The sequence below is a fragment of the Equus asinus genome, chromosome 3 (assembly GCF_041296235.1).
Source record: "Equus asinus isolate D_3611 breed Donkey chromosome 3, EquAss-T2T_v2, whole genome shotgun sequence".
Taxonomy (NCBI): Eukaryota; Metazoa; Chordata; class Mammalia; order Perissodactyla; family Equidae; genus Equus; species Equus asinus.
This window is the reverse complement of record NC_091792.1, coordinates 63,727,325-63,747,517: the sequence shown is the minus strand read 5'-3', so window position 1 is coordinate 63,747,517 and position 20,193 is coordinate 63,727,325.

Sequence of the window (20,193 nt, the reverse complement as noted above, 5' to 3'; positions counted from 1 at the left end):
CTTTAACTTCATATAAATGGTGTCATACTATATGTATCTTTCTGCAACTGGCTTTTTTTGACTCAACGTTACGATTATGGAATTCTTCCAGGATGATATATGTGGCTATTAGTTTGTTCATTTTTACTGCTGTGACTCTGTAGAATTCCACCGAATGAATGTACCAAAATTTATACATTCCCCTATGGGCAGATGTTTAAGTTATTCTAATTTTATGCTAATATAAATACTACTACTACAGACCGCCTTGTACTTGTCTCCTGTGTGTTTGCAAGGGTTCCCAGAGGGTATATTTCTAGGAGTAGAATTGCTGAGTCATACCATCTGAACATTTCCAAGTCTACTAGATATTATCTAGTCCTCCAACGTGGCTATATCACATCATTTTAAAAAGTTTCTTCCTCTGCTTAAACCAGCCAGAGTCAGCTTACAACTAAGAAGGCAGACTGATGCTGGGCAACAATTGTTCATGAGTTTCCCATATTTGTGTGTCTTAGAGCAGAGGCTCCAACAAGATAGTCATTGCCGCTCTAGGCATCTTGTCTGGAGTAAGGTAGGAAGAAGCGGGCGGGGGGGGTGGGGGGCGGACTGCACCAGTGCATCTGCTCTTTTGATCAGAAAAGCAAAACATTACCCTGCAGGCCTCTGGATTAGATTAAATTCTTCATGACTCATGATTTGCAGTTAGGTGATCCCCACCCCCAACAAAATCAGGGTTCTGTAAGCAAGAAAGAAAAGACCAAAGGAAAGTAGCATGAATGTTGATCAAGGATCCATGATGTCTGCCACAGTCTACCCATGAGACCAGCCAATATCCCAATATCTGATCCAGTTACCACATCCAGCTCAAAGTCCATGATCTCAGACCCCAATGTGCCGTCTCAAGGTCTGGTGACCTGTAAGCTAAAAAACACATTATTTAATTCACCCAGCTGAATTCACCCGATAAACAGTCATAAAGAAAGAATAGGATAAGTGAATCAACATTTTCCAGAAAAGGGGAAAACAGAAAACACAAGGCAGTCTCTGGTCCATAACACCATCTACCAGTGTGTACTCTAGTTGGCAGAAGAGTGAGTTCCTTGGTCGGCTAACCCAGAAAGCCTTAGTTCTGTTCTTGGTTCTGCTCTTCATCCACTGGCCTCTGTGACCTCTTGTCCTGGTCTCCGGGAGAAATTTCCTTGTCCGCTGTCCTCCACAACCCTCTCTGAGGTGGGCACCGAGCAAGATGGCCTTCTGGGAGTTGCACAGCTTTCACAGCCTTTTTAAAATTGATACAAGTGGTTTTTACTATTATGAGTAAGGCTACGATACACATTCTTGTACAAGTCTTTCCGTGGATATCAGAAATCATTTTCACCCAACAGATTGAGAAAGATCAAAAACTTTGATAACATGTTACATTGGCAAGGCTGTGCCGGCAGGCACTCTCTATATATGCTGATGGGAGCAAAAAGTGGAACTGCTTCCATGGAGGGCAATTTGACTAAATATATTACTCATATATATATATGAGTAATTTTGAGATATATATAGATATCTATCTATATACATTTGGCTATATACATATACATTACTCATGCACTATCTTTTGACTAATTCCACTTCTAGGAATTTATCATGCAAATGTATTCACACGCATAAAATGACATTTTTACAAGATTATTCATTGCAGCTGTGTTTCTGAAGCACAGGATTGAAAACCATATAAGTGACAATCTATAAAGAATGGTTAAATAAATATGGTACATCCATACAATGATATCCTATACAGTTGGAAAAAAAGAAAGAAAAAGCTTTTAATTTAGATCTCTAACAAGCATTGTTAAATTTTGAAAACAGGTGCAAAGCAGTGCTTACAGGATAGTAAGTGCCATCTGTGTGAGAAAGAAAGTCATACATCTTTGGAAGGCCACACAGGAAACTGATAACAAAGGCTGCCAATGGGGAAGGGAACTGGAAGGCTGTGAGCATGGGTGGGAGCAAGACTTTTCACTGTGCATCCATTCTCTTGTATTTGAGCCATATGAATATATTAGCTATTTAAAATTTTAAATCAAAAACTTGGTAGGCCAATGTTTATAGCAGCTTTATTCACAATTGCCAAAAGATGGAAATTACTCAAATGTCCAAATGAATGAATAAACAAAATATGGTGTATACATATACAATATGATATTATTCAATCTTAAAAAGGAAGGAGATTTTGACACATGCTACATGGATGAACCCTGAGGACATTATGCTAAGTGAAATAGCCAGTCACAAAAGGGCAAATACTGTGTGATTCCACTCCTGTGAGGAGACAGAGATAGAAAGTACAGTGCAAGTTGCCAAGGGCTTGAAGGAGGGGAATGGGGAGTTAGCGTTTACTGGGGACAAAGTTTCAGTTTCGGAAGATGAAACGGTTCTGGAGATGGATGGTGGTGATTACACAAAAATGTGGTTACACAACAATGTGAGTGTACTTAACGCCACTGAACTGCACACTTAAAAATGGTTAAAATGGCAGGGCCGGCCCAGTGGGGTATAGTTAAGTTTGCCCATTCCTCTTCAGGGGCGCAGGGTTCGAAGGTTCACAGGCGTCGATCCTGGGCTTGGACATAGCACTGCTGGTCAAGCCACGTTGTGACAGCATCCCACATACAAAATAGAGGAAGATTGGCAACAGATGTTAATCCAGGGCTGATCTTCCTTACCAAAAAAACAAAAAAGGTTAAAATGGCCAATTTTATGCTATGTATATTTTACCACAATAAAAAAAATTTTTAGGGCCAGCCCGGTGGCTCAGCAGTTAAGTGCGCACGTTCTGCTTCGGCTGCCCAGGGTTTGCTGGTTCGGATCCCAGGTGTGCACATGGCACTGCTTGTCAAGCCATGCTTTGGCAGGCATCCCACATATAAAGTAGAGGAACATGGGCATGGATGTGAGCTCAGGGCCAGTCTTCCTCAGCAAAAAGAGGAGGATTGGTGGCAGATGTTAGCTCAGGGCCAATCTTCCTCAAAAAAAAATTTTTTTTAACTTGGTAGGACATACTAAAAGCCATTGAATTGTATATTTTAAATGGATTGATTGTATGGTTTGTTAATTATATCTCAATAAAATCATGGTTTTAAAAAAATGTGGAGGTTTCCAATTTATTTGTTTCTGATTAATTCCACATGTAAGTAACCAAAATGAAAGATCTTGTTTAAACAGAACCTTTAAACCTGAAAAATTCATGCCTTTTACATAGTACCTTCCATGTTCTACCCATTCCCCCAGCCAGGGGTTCTCAATTGTGGTCCTCGGACCAGGAGCATCAGCCACCCCAGGAAGTTTTTAAGAAATGCACATTCTCAGGCCCCTTCCCAGACCTGCTGAATCTGAAACTCTGGGTGTGGGGCATCTTGGGTTTTAACAAGCCCTACAGGTGATGCTGAAGTTTGGGAGGCACTGCGCTAGCATGGCCTCTGACTAATTATTATTGGAATACGTACTTATGATGAAATGGGCTCAGTAGCTAATAACTGAAACCAAGAGTTAACAATGGTTAACCTGATAGTTTATATCTCTCCCACATAAAACAAGTCCATAGGTATGGTATGGTAGCTCTGCTGTGTTCATGGGGGATCTGAACTCCTACCGTTCCACTTTGCCACACTTAACTTTTAGCCCAAGGTCACCTCAAGGTCCAAGATCGATACTGGAATGTCAGTCATCACATCTCAGTGCAGACAGAAGAAGAAAGGGCACAAAGGAACCTATAAAACTGAATCAGCTCCCTTTAAAATAGCCTTTCCAGCGATTCTTGTATCTCAATGCTAGGTTCAGAGCTGCAAGCAGGACTGGAAAATGTTGCCCTTTATTCTAGGAAGCAACACGCTCTGTAGCATGTTACTAAAGAGGAAAGGGAAAACGAATTCGGGGATAACTAACTTCTAGTCTTGCCACTAACTTCAGCTTGGGAGAGAAGCTGGCTTTCCCAGTCCCTCGAGCTTCCAAACGGTAGAGATTTCAGTCAACGTAGATTGCAGGCTGCAGAGAAAGAACCTCTCTCTAAAGAGTCATACCTTCTTTTCTCTACCTCTCCTCTAAGTTCTCCTCTCTCTTCTAGGACTGCTGAAATCTACACGTAAACTAACTAACACAATACAGTATCCTGAATTTCTCCTGCTATTTGCCCAAATACTAGACTCCAGGGCTCAGAGGAAGACCTGCCCACACTTCAGTGGAAGCAGCAATGCCGCTTGGCTCACCTCATGACTCAGTGTATCTGGAGATGTTCCATGTGCCTGTGCCAGACTGAGAAGCTCTGTAGGTGCCACCACAAGCCCAAGAAGGAGAATCTCAGCAGAAACTCTGAAGTTCTGGACTGAAGCTACATTCCCTCTTCAGTCCATAACAATTTTCCTTTTGAGAAATAGAACGGCTGGTTAGGGAGGCCCCAGGAGATCAAGACAGCTGAAGTGCCTATGAACTAGACATTCTCTTAACCACCTGGCCATAAAGTTGAGTGAGCCCAGCATCATTAGATGAAAGGCACATGCAGGACAAGACCAAGCAATTTATTGAAATCCCACGTGCAGTTGGCTAGTACTCCCATCATGCTCGTCCCTATCTCTTGACCACTCCTCTCCAATCGACAACCATGGCTTCATGCTGAGCGTCCTATAACTAGTTCACTGAGGAATAGTAAATTCAAGCCTGACTTTGCACAATAAGCTGATACCAGCCAGACGTAGACCCCCAAATGTTACCACCTTCTTTGAGGAGGTCCTAAAAGGCAGCAAGGAAGGAAATACGTCATTCACTTTTCTGTGTAGAAGAGGTAGTCTGAGGTAAGAACCTAAGTCAATTCACAGTCAGTTGTTAATAGCTAATGAGTTAGAGGAATACTGAGGGAACTGAAAGGAATGAGTTTGGAGGATTGGTGACAAGGATACAGTCATGCACCACATAACGACATTACAGTCAACGATGGACCGCATATACGACAGTGATCCCATAAGATTAGTACCATATAGCCTAGGTGTGTACTCTGGTACTCTAGGCTGTCCATCTAGTACATCTAGGTTTGTGTAAGTACACTCTGATATTTACACAGTGATGAAATCGCCTAACGACGCCATTTCTCAGAACGTATCATCGTTGTTAAGCGACACATGATTGTGTTTGGGGAAGAAGCGTGTGGATGGACCTTTCTAGGTGGAGTCAGAACTTAGGAATATTTGTGTGCCTAGTACATGCTCACGAGAATGTCTCAACTGCCAAGGAGACTCTACATAAGTAGATGAACTAAGTAGATGAACTAGACATCCCCCCGTAGATGACAATTACTCTCGTTTTCCAGCCACCCTTGTTTCTGCTTTCTGACCTCATGGACAAAGCAGCCATGGCAACAGGGGGAGGAGGAGGCGTGAGCTCAACACCACCATCTCCACCTCACCACAGCTGGTCAGGCTACTGCTGTTCCTGAGTGCCCAGCTGACCCGAAGGAGCAACAACCCCTGGGCTCCAATGGGACTACCAGCCACTTGTCAGCAGGTTGATTCCATTGGACTCACACCAACATGGGGGCGTCAGCAGTTTGTCCTCAGTGGAATGCACACACTGATGTTGCCTTCCCTTCCAAATGTTTCTACCAGCATGTCTGTGGATTTACTGAATGTTTTATAAGCCGTTATAGTATTCCATACATTATTTCTGACCAAGGAACTCAGTTTATTGTAAAGGTAGTAAGGCAATTGTGTCGATGCCCATGGGATTCAGTGTGCTCACCATGAACTATCACTCAGAAAAAGCTGACCACACAGAATGGAAGAAGTCAGGGTTCTGTTCTTCAGGTTTCTCTGTATCAATGGCAAATATACAGTGCCATTTCTCCCTTAGCCAGAATAAAGTTCCAACTAATATAGGGTGCAGTAAGAATGTCACATCTCACACATGTATATGTCACATCTCACCTAAATACCTACTAGCAATGTTTTTGCTTTCTGTTTCCTCATCTCTTGGCTTTGCTAACTTAGCACCCAAGGGAGGAATGCTTCCATTAGGAGACACAATAAAGATTCCACTTAATTAAAAGCTGAGACTTCCGCTTGGCCATTTAAAGACCAGAAGCCACTGAAAAAAACAGGCAAAAAGGGAGCAGATGTCACTGATTCCGATCATCAGAAGGAAATAGGGCTGCTACTACACAGTTGAGACAGGAGGAATGCAGAGGGACCCAGGAAACTCACCGGAGGCCTCCTAAGTACTGTTATTTATGCAGGCCCTATTGGATGCCTACATAACAGCCACTCCCTCCTCTTTCCAGCTAACAGAATCACAATATCCTCCATTATCAGGTGGTCATGTGCTTCAGAGAGGCTGAGACATAACAGCCCCAGCAGGGCAAATCTTCGTTAATCTAAGCCAATTGGTAATGCCATTTTCTTTTCCAGTGATTAGGAAAGGAATAAGCACTAGACGAAAAGCTGGCCAATAACATATGAAGGGAAGTCTGTGAGGCGGACTTCCAGAAAAGGTTTCTTTTTTCTTTTTTTGCTCCTAAAAAAGAGATACACATATCCACAAGTTACGTTAAAAAAGAGATATTACATATCCACAAGAACAGCAAAAGTTGAAAAGAAAGACAATTTCAAGTGTTAACAGGAATGTGAAGCAATTGGAACTCTCACACACTGCTAGGGAGAGTTTAAATTGATGCAACCACTTTTAAAAACTGCATGGCTGTCTCTGCTAAAGCTGAACATATGCAGACCCCATGACCAGCAACTCCACTCCTAGGATATACCCAACATCACTGCACACATATTGTATACCCCAAGATAAAATGCACTGAGACGTAAACATCAGGGCATAGAGACTTGTCTACCTACCTCATTGCTGTATCCTCCGTGTCTAGAAAACGGCTTAGCACACGGTAGACACTCTCAATACACACTGCTGGAAAAATGAAGAGATGAATATATTCTGATACATAAATATTAGGGTATAACCCTAAATCTTCCCTTAAGATTAATTTCTAGAAATAGATCTTATAAGTCAAAATATTAACATTTTAATGTATTTACTACATATTGCCAAATCCCTCCAGAAAAATTAAATAAGCCACATTCTGACCAATTTCAGATGCATACATTTCAAAAGTTACGCATAAAAAAGTTCATAGCAGTACTCTATAATAGCGTATACCTGGAAATAATACTGATGTACACTGCAGTAGAAGAGAAAGTTAAATGGTGGAATACTTTATATGGAATACTATACAGCAATGAACATCAACAGACTATTACCATATGAATCAGTGTGGATAAACGAATCCCAAAAACAAAATATAGAGCAAAGGAGCCAAATACAAGATAATACATACCGTACAATTCTGATTATATAAAGTTTAAAATAGGCACAACTAATCCAAAGTATTAGAAGTCAGATTAGTGGTTACCCTTGAGGGGTAACCTCACAACACTTGAGGGGTGCTATGGCTAGAAGGGAGCATGAGGGGACTTCTGAGGTGCTGGTAATATTCCATTTGTTGATCTGTGTATTGGTAATGTGGAAATGTTTATTTTCTGAAAATTCATAGAGCCATTTATTTGTTTGCATCTATCACAGGTAGAGTGATGGTTCACTCAAAGTTGTCCACATCCTGATCCCTGGAACCTGTGAATATATTACCTGACATGGCAAAAGGGACTTTGTAGATGTGATTAAGTTAAGAATCCTGAGGTGGCAGATTAGCCTTAACTGTCTAAATGGAACAGATGTAATCACAAGGATCCTTTATAAGAGAGAGGCTGTGGAGTTAGAGTCAGAGAGGGAGATGTGACGATGGAAGCAGAGTAAAGAGATTTGAAGATGCTATGCTGCTGGCTTTGAAGATAGAGGAAGGGGCCATGAGCCAAGGAATGCAGGAGACACTAGAAGCTGGAAAAGGCAAGGAATGGGTTCTCCCCTAAAGCCTCTAGAAGGAACCACCCCCTCCAACACCTTTTTTTTAGTGCTGTAAAACCCATTTCAGCCTTCTGATCTCCAGAACTGTAAGATAATAAGTTTGTGTAATAAGGTAATAAGATAATAAGCCATTAAGTGTATGGTAATTTGATACCCTAGCAATAGGAAACTAATACAGTGTACTTTTCCCTGAATATGTTATACTTCAGTGGAAAGTTGAGAGAGAGAGAGAGAGAAAGGGTCTTTTCTGCTCTGCAGGTTGTTGTCTGCATGTGATGCAAGTGGAATCTAAAAACAGAAACTATAGACACAGAGAACGGGTTGGTGGTTGCCAGAGGTGGGGGCTGGGGGTGGATGAAAAGGGTGAAGGAGGTCAACAGGTACAAACTCACAGTTATGAATACGTCCTGGGGCTGTAATGTACTGCACTGTGACTATATTTAATAACACCGCATCGCATATTTGAAAGTTGCTAAGAGAGTAGAACTTAAAAGTTCTCATCAGGGGGCCAACTCTGTGGCATAATAGTTAAGTCTGGCACGCTCCACTTCAGCCGCCCTGGTTCACAGGTTCAGATCCCTGGTGCAGACCCACACCATTTGTCAAGCCATGTTGTAATGGCGACCCACATCCAAAATAGAGGAAGATTGGCACAGATGTCAGCTGAGGGCTAGTCTTCCTTAAGCAAAAAAAGAGGAAGATTAGGGACTGGCCTGGTGGCATGGTGGTTAAGTTCACACGCTCAGCTTTGGCAGCCCAGGGTTCACAGGTTTGGATCCTGGATGCAGAGCTACACACCGCTCATCAAGCCATGCTGTGGTGGGATCCCACATACAAAATAGAGGAAGATTGGCACAGATGTTAGCTCAGTGACAATCTTCTTAAGCAAAAAGAGGAAGATTGGCAATAGATGTTAGCTGAGGGGCAATCTTCCTCACAGAAAAAAAAAAAGAGGAAGATTGGCAACAGATGTTAGCTCAGAGTGAATCTTCCTCACTAAAAAAAAAGTTCTCATCATAAGAGAAAAAGATTTTAACTATATATGGTGATGAATGTTAACTAGATTTATCATTGTGATCATTTTATAATATAAAGAAATACTGAATCATTATGTTGTACACCTGAAACTAATATAATGTTGTATGTCAATTATATCTTGATAGAAACAAGAAGAAGAAGAAATTAATCCAACATTCTTAGTTATTTTCAGAAACAGAGTTTGTTAGAATAATCTAACTCCCCTTAATTTGAAAATGGAAGTCCTTCCCCCAGATACCCACATAGCTCCTCCCTTCACCTCCTTCAGGTCTCAGCTCAAATGTCACCTTAACAAGGAGTCCTTCCTTGACCACCCAATTAAAAATAGTGAGCCCTACCTCACATGGTCACTCTAACCTTCGAGGTTTTCCCCCTGGCACTTATCACCACCTGTTATCCCTATATAGTTAGTTTATCTTCTTCCTTCCCACCTCCTCTGTAGGGGAGGAAGACATTTCCTCTACCTTCTCTGGGTTCGTCTGGCTGGAGAACGAATTAAATTCACATGAGACAGAATAGCAGGAGAAAATTAAACAAACCTTTATAACCTGTATACATGGGAGAGGCTCAGGCAAGCTGAGCAACTCGCCAAAATGGCTGAAGCCACCACCTTAAATATCATCTCAGCTAACGACAAAGGAGGATGTTGGGGCTGGAGGGGAGTCAGTTACAGGAGGTTACCAAAAACAGGAGTAAGATTATTATGCAGATTTAAGTCCTTGCCTTTGGCATTGATTAAGAGTTTCTAGAGAGAAGGTCATCCCCTTTCTTCTTCCTGGTACAGAGAGGGAGGCACCTTTACAGATAGAAATTTACCTTACAAATGTAAACATCTCCTAACAAAGGGCAAGCAAGTTCCACCCCTCAGAGTTTCCTTCCCCATCCCAGTTTATCAAAAGCAACCAGCCCAATAATCCTCATGCCAAAGAGACATATCTTGGCATGGCCAAGACCAGTCCCCCACACCTCCAACCGTAATTTTTCATGAGGGCAGGAAATTTTGTTCACTGCTGAATCCTCAGCACCTAGATGGGTACCTAGTATACAATTGGCACTCAATAAACATTTCCCAAATGAGTGAATGAATGAATGTCCTCTTCCTTTAAGCCATTTAATTGGGTTTTCTATTACTTGCAGACAAAAGCATCCTAACTAATATACATGACTTATTTCTTAATATCTGACTTATTTCACTTAGCATAACACCGTCAAGATCCATAGACGTTGTTGCAAATGGCAGGACTTCTTTCTTTTTGATTCAATATTATTCTGAATAATATTTCATTATATATATACACACACGCATGCACACACCCCACATCTTCTTTCTCCATTCATCTGTAGATGAATATTTAGGTTGTTTCCATATCTTGACCACTGTAAATAAAGCTGCTGTGAACAAGAGGGTGCAGGTATCTTTATGAGATACTGACTTTGTTTTCTTCAGATAAATACCCAGAAGTGGAATTGCTATATCATATGATAGTTCCATTTTTAATTTTTTTAGGAATCTTTGTACTGTTTTCCATAGTGGCTGCACCAATTTACATTGTCATCAATAGTGCACAAGGGTTCCCTTCCCAATATCCTTTCAATAAATGACTCTGCTACTAACATCAGTCGGAATCCATTTCTGTTGCTTGCAGTTAAGGACCTTGATATGAGGTCCTTATATCTGAGGATCGCTCGCTGAGGATGAACGATCCAGAAACATCTAGGCTCTCGGCACACCTGGGAATTTGATGGTACAGTCATGCCAGAAGCCTATCAGTGTGAGAATCATGTGGGCTGTGGTGCCTCTTGGAAAGAGAACTTGAGTTCTATTCTCTGCTAGATTTCATCCATACCCTGTATGGCATACTGATGCAATGGCCTCACTTAATCCTACGTTCAGAAGGATTGAGGATCCTGTGATGATTAATTCCATTTGTCCATTTGACTGGGTCACTGGGTGCCCAGATATTTGTTTAAACATTATTCTGGGTGTGTCTGTGAGGGTGTTTGTTTCTGGTCAAGATTAGCATCTGAATCGGTAGACTGAGTAAAGCAGATGGCCCTCCCCAGTGTAGGTGGGTCTCATCCAACCCACTGAGGGCCTGGATAGAACACCAGGCTGAGCAAACAAACTTTGCTCTCTCTCCAGCTGAAAGTCTTCCAGCTGGGACATCGGCCTCCTCCTGACTTCGGACTCAGACGGGAACTTACACCGTTGGCTCTCCTGGTTCTCCAGCCTTCAGACTGCAGATCTTGGGGCTTCTCAGCCTCCATATCATGTTAGCCAATTCCTTATCATAAATTATATATATATTTATACATTTTATACATAAATTATTTACATATTTTATATAATTTGTATTTTATATATGTGTGTGTGTGTGTATATATACATATATATCTCCTATTTGTTCTGTTTCTCTGGAGAACCCTGACTAATACAGACCCTCTTCAGGGAGAAAGGATCCCAGAAGAATAAGGAAATGTACTTGACCCAGTAAGGAAAGGAAGGGCAATTCTTTAAGAAGAGCTGTTACTTTAAACCAGGATTTCTCCTACCTTGGGCGTCCACAGACCAATGGGTCAAATTTTAGGTCATTTCTGACAAATAAAAATGGCAAGCAATAGGATATTTTAGAGAATATGAGGAAGCCATTTGGTGTAAACCTAATTCGGCCTGACCTTGTCTTTCCAAAAGGGCCTGACCAAGGCCGTTGAGCATGCATTGTATATCTGCTTTAGATATTCCCTATGGCAAGAACAAAGGCCCTTGAGATAAAGGTGCAACTTCCCTCCCCCTCCCAATGTTGGCATTCCCCTAAGGATTAAGCATCTTTCCTTAGGCTAGGAACTGATTGCTGCGCTCACCTGTGACCACCCAGCTCCAGACAATAGGCTTGCCTCCTGCTACACCCACCGAGATAGCAGACCCACTACCTGCTGTGTCCATCAAGCCCTGTGCAGACAGGGCAATCTTGTGACTATTGTGGGAGGAACATTTCAATCATATGTGAAACACCCTGTTTGGGGGTATATAACCACCCTGTACACCTCACATTCGGTGCCCTTTCTTCCTTCAGGAAGAAAGGCCCTGGGCCGTGGTCCTCAGATTTCAGCTCAGAATAAACTCACCCAAATTTTCATTTATAGATTGGTTATTTTTGTCGACATTTCTAAAAAGAGTCATAATTCTAATGATAAAAATAAAAACATTTAAAATCTATACTGTTTATTTCAGATCTATTGAAAGGGATGACAGTTTGAAATCTTTTCATTCTGTGGTGTGATGACATAGTTTGTGTCACCAGATTCCACATCTAACTGGTTTCTTCTATCTCTAAATAATTATAGAATTCCAAGTCTCAATGATAAGTTATTGAGCACGGCAGCAAGAGTTTGGCTCCGTCAGATAATGCTAGACATTTGGGTTGAACAGGGACACGGAAATCATGGAGAGATGACTCACCGAAGACATCTTCCAGCTCCCCATCAGATGCTAGGTCAATAAGCATATCACACTCAAAAGCTGGAGAAATGACTCTCTGCTTGGGAATCGGTGCTGAATGGATCCCTAATCTACTCTTTGGAAAGTAGCTTTTCATGCTCCATTGCAGCCCTTGAAGGTAATTTTAAAATATGCCCAATAATACATCATTGATTTCTTTCTCCCTGAGAAGAAAATCGAGTGCTGGAGAAAAGACAAACTTTCTGCAACTGAGCTATTTGCACCACAGAGAAATTCTGGTATCTTATCCTCAGTACTAAAATTCATGATCATTCAGCCCTGAGGCAATAGGCTCAGATGCTAAAGACAATAAACACATTGCTGAGATATACAGTTGAGCAAAACTCTTGAAGTCTTAGAAATGGAGTTTATGACATTATCAGTGTCACGAAGAAATGTTTTTATTTTATTCCTGATTTCAAAACTCTTAAGAGCTGCTTTCTCTCTGACAGCTAGGATACCTCATGTGAAAAAAGTCTTGTACTAGGTGCCCATTTCTAGACATAGCACATTAAAAAGATATGCCACCAGTGCTATCATTTGGTTGGAGTCATGGTTTTCACTATTTCTATTAACCTTGAATCAAGATCAGGACGTGTTTGAAAATGTAGGTTTTATTAGTATTCGGGTATGATGAGGCCAACAGATCAGAAGAAGATTGCCATTGAAAAGAGATTGTTAGACAGATCCAAGAGGTGGGGGCCTGCCACACCCTGGTGGGGGTCACATGAGGAAACATCAGGGCTGGTGGTGAGGCAGAGGGAGAGGGGCAGAAACATGGGCAAGAGCCTTTATTGTGGTTTCCATGGGAAGGAACAGGTGAGGCAAGGTAAACTGGTTTAGCACTGGCTAGTCTGAATATTTTCAGCAGGCTCTGGGGCATAAGGGCTGTCCCAAGTTGTCTGGTACCTGGTCCTGGAGTTATTAGCATGGATGGATAGTGGCCCGGAGTGTGAGAGCCTGATAAAGAAGGTAGTTAGGAGTCTGGGCTCTGGACTGGTTGGTTTGCATATGAAAGGCAATTCAGGTGATTTTTGTTTACTATCTCCAGGAATTAGCTAACCTTTTGGGGGGGATGGCAATCCGTTCAGGGTCAGCAAAGCTCCAGATGTCAAAGCATCGGAATACAGACAATAAAAGACATGATTAATACAGGATGCATGGTGTTGGCCAGCAATTGTTCTCAGTGAAGAGAGCAGTGTGTGTATCAACATTACAGAGCAACCTCTTTTCCTTGCAGAGCAATGAATGCACTTCCTTGCTTTATACACAGCCAGGTATATTCAGAGAAGACCCCAACACTTATTTTCCAGTCTACACCACCACTCATGAACTAATTAGCAATGAAATGAAAAATCTCTTCTGCACTATGTGCTTTTTTAGTGATAAACAAGACAGAAAGTCTCTAAGCTCTTCTCTCTCATGTATGTAACACACATATACGAAGAGCTATTTCATACTCAATACATCAGTAGTTTCACCGAACCATACATGATGGTAATTGCTCTTTTATATTGCCTGTGATGTCCAACAGCATCATTTTTTTAATAGCATCATTTTTTAAATGAATTTTTCAATAACTTGTTATGCCTTCTCTCCAAGCATATTTATAATCAACTCTTGGCTAGTTTCACAAGCTTCCCATCAATAATGTAACTCATACTTCTTTTTGCTATGAGGACTGCAATTCTGAATGACGCCTCTAGTTTTGGTCTCTTCTGCCTTTATCAAAAAATTAATCAGTTGAAAGTTTACTAAAGAGCTTTCTGTGCTCCATTTACAAGAACTTTGATGGCTCTGTATCTCTATTCGACAAGTTTCATAGCAGACAACATATTAGGGACTAGGGGGAAAATGGATTACCTGTCCAACAAAATCCAATTTTTAATTTATTACCTTACTTCTTATTTGCACTCCTCTTTCAACAAATTGCGCAGTTTTACTGGTTCCAGCACAGGGCGTCACATTCTACATTTGAGTTGTAGCATTTGCATTATTGTTTTCACCTCTATTTTTATGCCTCAATGAACCACTTCCAAGCCATCTATCCTTCTTTGTAAACTAGGAAAATACTACAACACATTTAAGCTATAAATATTCCCTTAAATGTCGCTTTCACTGTTCCAATAGGCTTTGATATAAAATGTTCTCCTGTTCTTCTCACTGGTTTTCTAGACAGTGCGATACAAAAGCAACAATGATGAATGCAAACTCCAACAAATGGAAATAATATGTGAGTACATCAACCTAGAAGAACTGAATTCTATTCAGTAAAATGCTACAGGAGATGGGATTGCAAGAGCGCAGTACACACACGCTTGGGGAAGAAAAGCGATAATGTAGTGAGACTTCAGTTGCAATGATAATCGGGCTTATGAATTTGTAAAGTGCGTGTGAATAATACAACCCCATTGTTTTTCTTTTGAAAATAGCTGTGAATCACTTGATAGCTTAGCAGGGATGGCAATCATCTATGATCGGGTCCCCCTTTGATCTTCCGGATTACTAAATCAATCATATCTGTTCCATTTTTTCAGGTATTCTGTTCACTTTTTTAAATTTAGAAATAATTTTGCATTTCCAGAAACTTTTGCTCTTTGACCATTTCTTCATAACATAGTCTAATATCTCTGTAAGATTTGTGTAATTTTTTAAAAAATCTCTGCTTTCTTTCTACCTCTAAATCAGAACCCCCTAGTCTGTTTGGTTAGGTTTGCCTTCAAGCTACTGAGCCCCTAAAGGACTTAGGGGTTTTCCTTACTGACTCTATCACATAGTGCCAGTCAGGATGCTGGGCTCTTGCAGGCAGTGGGGAGCTGGCTGCTGAGGAAGGAACTGCTTCTCCTGTAGGTCAGAGCCAAATGGCCTGGCACCTCTCAACTGAAGCACCTGAGGAGGCAGCCAGGCCCTCGGGAACCATGAGAGGAACGGTGTTCTCCCAATCACATGGAAAGAGAGCAGTTCAACCCGGCAGGGAGTTCCCCTTGAGGGAGACCAGGATGGATGGAAGCAGCAGTCCATGCCCTTTGGGATCAGTGGGCTCTGCCTTAAGCCTAGCCAGAAAGTCTGTCTTTCTCCCAGGACCTAGGGCTTTCTCCCAGTATTGCAAATAATGGTGCACTGATACAACCCACTACTGGCTCATACTCACATCTCACACTCAAAGCTGCAGAAGTGTTTGGGATTCCCCTTCAGGCTCCAGCAGTGAACCACACTTTTCTTACCAGTTGATGACCTCATCAGAGAGAAAGGGCCGGGGGGTCACAAAAGTGCATTCAGCCAATGTCTTTCCAGAGTCCCGAGCATTCAGTCTATCTTCCATTGAATTCATCCTTCAAATGGTCTCCAGAGAGACTTATCTAAAACATCAAAACATCACACCCTGATGAGAACCCTTCATGATTCTGCACTCGCCCCGAAGAGAAAGTGCAAGCTCCGTGGTACTATTAACTAGTTTCATTCTACCACACGCGGATGCACACTTACACCTGACTAGGACGGAACTGCTTGTAGCTCCAACACCACTGTCGCGTACCTCTGCGCTCTTGCTGATGCTGCCACATTCCACTTCCAAGTTTTCTTTTATCTCAAGATTGGCTCAGGTGTCCCCTCCTCCAAGAAGCTGTCCCTACGCCCCCAGGTCGGGTTGAATACTCCTCATCAGTACTCCCATAGCTCTTCGTGAATGCCTTTCTCATAATGTTCACCACAAATTAATTGAACTTCTCTTGTGTTGTCTCCTTCTGAGCTGTTTAGCTCCTCAAGCTGAAAATAAATGTCTTATTCGTTTATGGATCCCCAGTGCCTAGCATAGTGCCAGCCACATGGCATGTCCACAAAGTGTTTGTTGAGTTAAATTGAACATATGCCATAGTTTCCAATCAAACTGAAATCTCCACTCTCTTACAATCCACCCACAAATGTTCCACGATTACTGCTATAGATTGAATGTTTGTGTCCCCCCCCAAATTCTTGTATTTCAAACCTGATCCCCAATGTGATGGTATTAAGAGGTGGGACCTTTGGGAGGTGATTAGGTCATGAGGGCGGAGCCTTCATGAATCAAATTAGCACCCTTATAAAAGAGCCCCTCAGAGCTCCCTTGCCCTTTCTGCCGTGTGAGGACACAGTGAGAAGATGGTCATCTACAAATCAGGAAACTGGCCCTCACCAGACACCGAATCTGCTGGCACCTTGACTTGGGACTTCTAGTCTCTAGAACAGTGTGAAATAAATGTCTGTTTAGAAGCCACCTAGTCGACAGCATTCTGTTATAGCAGCCCCAAAGGACCAAGAAAATTACTTAGTGAATTAAATCAAAGTATTTAATGTGCAATTCACAGAATAATAAAGAATTTCCCATTATTTTACATGTAATACTGAATTTCAAGAGCTGTTTGAGATTAGAACATTACTCAGGTTTCCATATATGGATACTTTTGATAAAACAGTACTACGCTGCTTATCTGATACTTGAAACTCTCGCTCATCTAGACCAGAAGACGTCATTCTTATTGCCAAGGACATAAAACTCTATAACAAACCATGTGAAGTAGGCTAATGAGTGCCATCAGCAGTGAAGGAGTCTCACACTGGCAGAAGACTCAGCTGCTTTTCCAGAAGAATTTCTTCAACCAGATCAGCGTCACTTTCTCTCTGCATATTCCACATTTTCCAGTCCATTACAATGCATTCTTCTCTCAACCCCTTTTTATCTGGCCTGATTAACAACTGTCACATCACCACCGTATTATTTCCACAACCCACTTCCTACAGGGCATTATACTGACATCAGTTCTTGTTCACTCATGCTCAGGTGAAAACAGCTTTAGAAAAAACTTCTGAAGAGAAGATCCATTTATTAAGTCTGAAGGAAAAGAGAAGAAAGAACGGAGGGAGAGAGAGAAAGAAAGAGAGAAAAAGAGACAAAGAAGGAAAGAAAAGCTGAATAGAGTACATTTTAAAACTTAACCAAGAAGATATATTTTATGTCAGCATGACAAAGAGCCACCATACGATCATCTAGTTTCCCAAAAGATGAGCGTTTGTCCTTAATCAGCGGTATAGATACCACCACTGCAGGTCAGTGTCAGAGAACACACCTTTGACCCACCTACTCTGGCTCTTTCAGGAAGCCTTCTAAGAGAAGTGATGTTGAAGGAGGGCCTAGAGTCATCCTCTTCTAACTGCGATCCTACCCATTGCTCAGGCTAAACCACCAAGAGGCTTTATGCTTGGCCCCCGTTAGCCTGAGCTACAGAATCATCTTCACTGAACACACTTCAATATTTTCACATCAACTTTTGTGGAGCATCACTACAAGAGATGGCATATGAAATGTGATTCTGCTTTTGTTAAAAATTTTCCTATTAAGGAAATTATTCAACATTCCTGATAACAAGGACAACAACAATAAAAACCTTGTGTAGAGGAAAGCCTGAGAAACTCACAAATCAGAAGAGACCAGGGAGACCAGATGACCAAATTCACTGTGGACAGAATCTTGGGACAGAAAAAAGGATATTAGTGGGGAAACTGATGAAATCCAAATAAAGTCTGGAGTTTAGTTAATAGTCACATACTGGTGTTAGTACAAAACTAATTCCTTAGTTTTGGCAAGTGTATCATGGTTGTGTAAGATGTTGACATTAGGGGAAATTGAGTGGGGAGTCTGCACAAACACTCTACTATCTTTGCAATTATTTGTAAATCTAAAATTCTTCCAAAGTAAAAAACTTATTTAGAAAAAAAGCCTTGCATGAGAAGCTCAGAGACAAGAAAAAGCACATCTCCCAAGAGAGTCTTGTATGCAGTACTCTTTCTTAACAATAAATACCCATGACTTACTGTCCTTTTCTTTTTACTTTTGCTGTTCAGATGCTCAGAGCCCAATTCTACGCTGGATTACGTCAACTTCATTAATTCTTAGATTTATCATATTTCTTCCTTAGTTTTTCCTGATCCTAATTTCCTTTTTCTATTAGGAATAAAGCCTAATCTTGCTGCATTTTGGCTGTTGTTGTCATAAACCACCTCTAATCCTTTTAGGAAGGCGGCTCTGCATTAATTATAGACCTGAAAATTGTCCAAAGGCTGGGGAGCAAGATTGCGAAGGCTCAGGAAGTCACGGGTCACAATGAACGGATGAAGGAATCAGGCTCCTTTAGGCAGAGATGACTCAGGGGAGAAATGACGGTTGTCTTCCAATAACCGAAAGATTGCCCTTGAGAAAGCAGGAAAGACGTTCTCTGTGTTGCACCAAAAAGACAAACCCCGACCAAGGGGTGTACACCACTAGAGGAAGACGTGGACTGAGCATAAGAAGAACCAACAAAGCCAGCCAACGGGGGAGTAGTTAGGCACCCTACCCCACCAGGTGCTTCAGGGCTATCTAGATTACTTTAACAGGATCTCCCACTTTTAAAATCCTGTTAAAATGCAATAGGTCTGATTCAATGAGTAGCAAGACTCTTGTCTGTCAGGAATTCGTCACTGAAGACGTTAAACTGGAAGATCTCGAAAGTTCCTTCCAGCTGCATATTCTGAGATTATACACAAGCAGTTCATGTGACAGTTCTGAGATGTGGAATGAATAAACATAACACCAGCGGGTGATTTCATTAAGCGCTTACTCTGTGTGGCAAGCTGTGGAGTGCATTTTGCAGCCATTGTCTCTTGAGCCTTCTCAACAACCCTTTAAGCTGGGCCAACAGGGGCGTTTACAGCCTCCTGGCCATGGCTTTTCACACGGCTCATGTCCCTAGTGGCATTGTTTGTGAGCTGGCTGCAGGGTGACATTCCACAGGCAGAGTCTAGGCGAGTTAACTGGTGTCATTGTGGAAAGAGGTATGGGTAATGGATCTAATCAATAGTCCAGATGACCCAGTTAGTCCATAGCCACGGCCCTGGAAATCAACTTCATAATGTGTTGAGAAGATGTCATGTCTATCTGTTCAGGAAGGAAATCCACTTGCACTCAGCATCCCTGGCTTCAAGCAGAACTTACTCTTCTCTCTATATTTGGGTGAATGCTATGTCATATTACAATGTGCATGCACTAGCTGTGTGACCTTGGGCCAGTCACTTAACTTCTGTCCACCCCTCACACTCTCCAGGGGCTCAGACAAATATTTCTGAGGATCCTTAGTTCTAATATTATAGATGAAAAATGGAGGTGAGCTGATATTTTCAACAACATCCAAAAAGCAAATCGTGAGCAAAGGATCATCTAAGTGTTTTATCTTGAGGCTTAAACTTTTCTTTATAAAGTGCTCATTTGCCAGTGATATTCTTTTTATCCTTAACAACCCTTGAGAAATAGGTACCGAGCTCCATTTTTAACATCCGCAAAATGGGGATCCCCAGTGATTCAGCCTGCTGACTCGGTGGGTTACCACGCTGGGTCTCAGGACAGCGAAAATGAAGCTCTGAGCAACCACAGTTCCTGCCGCGGGAAAGGGACAGACACTATTAACTGCTATTATACCAAACAGAGGAAGATGTGGAAGCAGAATAGCACTGGCCCCACACAGAATCAAAATCAGGACTTTGGGGAAGGGATCTTTGTCCCCGAGAGGAATAGCATGTAGGAAGAAAAGAAATGATGGCCAAGGTTCAAGCGAGAGAGTAGTGACAGTTACAACAATTTTTCTCTGAGTGCTGAGGTACTGTGTGGCACGCACAGATCAATCAGACACCATTCCTGCCCTCAATTA